The sequence below is a fragment of the Macrobrachium nipponense genome, chromosome 1, assembly GCF_015104395.2.
Source record: "Macrobrachium nipponense isolate FS-2020 chromosome 1, ASM1510439v2, whole genome shotgun sequence".
Lineage (NCBI taxonomy): Eukaryota > Metazoa > Arthropoda > Malacostraca > Decapoda > Palaemonidae > Macrobrachium > Macrobrachium nipponense.
Genome location: NC_087200.1, coordinates 207925048 through 207929150, shown reverse-complemented (window position 1 = coordinate 207929150; position 4103 = coordinate 207925048). Strand labels below are relative to the sequence as shown.

Genomic DNA, 4103 nt, shown 5'->3' with positions numbered 1-4103 from the left:
ATATAACACATTTTGTTAATCTTATTAGGGAAACTGACGTAATAGCAAAATTTCTACAAATGAAATAAAAGAAACTCGAATTTTTGAGCTTCCTATCCTAGTATATTTCTTTTTACCAGCTAAAACAGATTTTCAGCCAGATAGAGTTTGAGAGAGAGAGAGAGAGAGAGAGAGAGAGAGAAATTCTACATTTTCGATATTCTATCCTTAGGAGAAATTTATACACAGATCGCATAAAACCGAGGTGGTAATGAATTACCCCTTCCAGTATTCACTCTGTAATTGACGTCGTCTATGATGGTATGTACGAAGTGGAAAGAGATACCCCACCCCCATCGCTTAGGCTATCTTCGTCTCCCCCTTAGCCCCCCTCCCCAGGCTACCTACGTACCTTTCAAAAACGTTTCTTCACCGAATTTACAAGATATTTCCGTATCCCATATTTCAGGAATTCCTTAATATATCCAACAACCATATTCCTGTCAAAAGGGAAAAAACGGAACTCCTTAAGTCTGCAATAATATGATTAATTTTCGGACCCTTGTAAAAAGAATGTTGTGATTAAAGTAACATGGGAGGTTTAATTAATCTTTGGCACGATATCTTGATTTCTGAAAAAAAATCCATATTAAATTGAGGGCCGATAATCTCGTGCAAAATCTTAGTAATATGATGCATCTTTTGCGTATGTAAGTATATGTTTACGTGAGTGTGTGTGTGTGTGTTTTTTTTGCATCTGTATGTTTGAGAAACAGGAGAATGGTGGAGGCAGAATGCATCAGTGATTAGAATAAACATGGAAAGGAAAGGATACTAGGGGAAACATCTGGAATAGTATGGGAGGAAAAGGAGAGCTGGTGGTGGGAAGAAGAGGTGGGGGAAGTGGTGAAAGGTAAAAGGGAGGCAAAGAAGAGATTTGAAGAGTCACAGCTGCAGGAGGACAGAGAAAGATTAAGAGAAAGAAACAAAGAAGTAAAAAAGGGTGTAGCTCAAGCTAAGGCAAGGGCATATGAAGAGGTTTATAATGAACTGGAAACCAGGAAGGGTTGAGTAAGATGCTCAAACTGTCAAAAGTAAGAAATAAAAGAACAAAGGACATCACCCATATTAAGCAAATGAAAGATAGGAACGGTACGGTCGTAAAAAAGGAAGAAGACATCCTGAAAAGATGAAAGTAGTTTCGAACAACTGCTAAATGAAGAAAATGAAAAGACTTGTAAGAGAGGATGGACAAGTAAACATGGGAATGGTAATGGGATATCTAGGGATGAAGATACGAGCCTTTAAAAAGAATGAAAATGGGAAGGCAACAGGACCTGACTTAATACCCAGTCGAAGTTTGGAAAGCCTTAGGAGAGGGAAGGGGTACATCTTGTATGATCTGATGGTTAAAAATATTCGAACAGGAAAAGATACCAGAAGAATGGCGGGAAAGCATATTGATACCTATATTTAAAGGTAAAGGTGATGTCCAGGAATGCAGTAATTATAGAGGTATAAAAACTAATGTCTCACGTTGAAGATTTGGAAAGAATCATAGATAGCAGGCTTGAGAGAGGGAAGTTAGAATAGGGAAGGAACAGTTAGGATTTATGAAGGGAGCGGCACAACGGATGGAATATTTTGCATAAGGCAGCTAATGAAGAAATTCAGAGAAAAACAACGAGACCTGCATCTGGTATTCATAGACCTTGAAAGCCTATGACAGAGTGCCAAGGCAAGAAATAAAATGGAGATGTTTGAGGAGAAGATGGTGCCGGAAAGTATGTCAAGAATTATTCAGGAGATGTACAGGAATGTGTATACTAGAGTGTGGAGTAGTGTTGGTGAGACGGATTGGATTTGAGATAGGAGTTGGATTACACCAGGGGTCAGCACTTAGCCCATTCATCTTCAACATCGTGATGGATGTAATGACCAGGGATGTTAGAGAAGCAGTGCCATGGTGCATATTATACGCGGATGACATTGTGTTGTGTTCAAAGGGGAAGGAGGAGTTGGAGGGGAGGTTGGAGAGGTGGGGAGAGCAGCACTTGAGGAGAGAGGAATGAGAATAAGCAGATCAAAAACCGAATATATGTGTTCTAGTATTACTGAGGACGGTGGAAGTAGCATAAGATTGGGTTGGGGGGGAAGAAGAAATAAAGAAAGTACAGAAGTTCAAGTACTTAGGGTCCGTATTGGAGGATAGTGGAAGCATGGACCAAGAGGTGAGACACCGAATTCATGGCAGGATGGAATAACTGGAGGTCTGCATCAGGGGTCCTCTGTGACAAGAAGGTCCCTCTGAAATTGAAGGAAAGTTCCATAGGACGGTGGTCAGACCAGCAATGTTATGGAACAGAAACGGCAAGTATGAGGAAAACAGAGAGAAGAAGATGGATTTAGCAGAAATGAGAATGTGAGATGGATGTCGGGAGTAACAAGGGAAGATAGGATTAGAAATGAGTATATAAGAGGATCAACAAAGGTAGCTGAAATATCGAAGAAAATACAGGAAGGAAGGCTTCGATGGTATTGGACACCTGTTACGAAGGAGGAACGTCATGTTGGAAGACATACGATGGAAATGGAAGTGCAGGGTAGAAGGAAGAAGGGAAGACCAAGAAAGAGATGGCGTGATTGTGTAAGGGAAGATATGGAATTGAAAGGTATAAATGAGAACGAGGCACAAAGACAGAAATCGATGGAGACGACTCATTCGTAAATGGCGACCCCATATTAAAACTGGGTTTAAGCTAGGAAGAAAAGAAGATGTTTGAGAAACAGGGAATTCTAGAATATATTCATTATTCGGTTTTTATTGACTTTTAAATATAAAACTATTTTTGTATATTGTTTAACTGTATCTAAAAAGTTAAACTGTACTATATTCAGGCGGCGGCAGTATGATAATTTTGTAAAGAAACTGAGAAAGCTCAGGTCTTATAAACTTCTTGTTGTGGGTAATTTATTTATTTGAAGTTATTGCTTTTGTGAATATGAAACAGGAATTACTGTGATACTCAATTGTATAGGAACTGCACATAATTCTTGGTAAGTCTGTGCTTTGAATTATTGAACAGGAATTACTGTGATACTCAATTGTATAGGAACTGCACATAATTCTTGGTAAGTCTGTGCTTTGAATTATTGAACAAAACTGATTATATTGAACAAACTAGCTTTTATAGTTTATGGAATCTGTGTGTTTGTTTCTTCCTCTCTTCTCTCCTCATTGTTTGTTCTTGAATTGCAAGATTGTAGGTTTACTATACATACAGGGGAGGGAGTAACAGACAAACAGACAGAGAGTCCCTTAAACTATTTCACCAAACTGGGATACTGATAACTTGGGTGAGAGCCGCAGTATATACTGATATGACTTCAAGTACCCTCCTTCCCTTCCTCGCTAGTTTCACTGTAACTGCAACCTCCAACAGTCGAGTAACTGAAAAGGCATTTAATTCATCTGCTAATGTCAACAGATGCGCTCAGGAATTCTTAAGGAACAGAACTTTGTTTATTAGATTATGAGCTCAATACGCTTGTCCTATTTCTACGGGATCAGAAAAGGCATCTCTCGACGAGGATGGGATTCGAACCCACGCAGGGAGACCCTATAGGATTAGCAGTCCAACGCCTTAACCTCTCGGCCACCTCGTCGTTCAGATGTTGTCACATTATGAGCTCTTGTGATGAGGGACCTGACTGAGGCAACACTCATAGAGCCCGAGTGGTTTACCTGGTACAGGTGCGAATAAGATTTTATCTGACGTCTACTGCAGCTGTAACTTGATGTGCCTATGCTGCGGTAAAACACGTTTATGGTCATAATCATGTCATAAACGCGTCGCTAACTTACCGCAAATACGTCGACAACATGTTAAAGACAAGTCAGCTACTGTAAGTGGGGAACGAATTCTAGTTAAACGTTTGAAGCATTTGCCATGACTACCGATAAGTATTCAACACATTCAACACAGACTCCTCCCCTTTAAACGTATCATAAATATGTCGATAACATCCATCACATATCTAAAACATGCCGGAAACAAGTCACCTACCATAAGCGGCAAACGAAATGTTGGACAATGTTAGATAATCGTATGAAGCACTGCTCA

At 39.7% G+C, this 4103-nt stretch overlaps 1 non-coding gene across 1 annotated transcript; it reads right to left on the bottom strand.

The window, feature by feature from the left end:
* Positions 1–3563: 3563 nt before the first annotated feature.
* Positions 3564–3645, bottom strand: Trnas-gcu (transfer RNA serine (anticodon GCU)). The gene has a single exon. It is a non-coding gene; the product is annotated as a tRNA-Ser (tRNA).
* Positions 3646–4103: the final 458 nt, after the last annotated feature.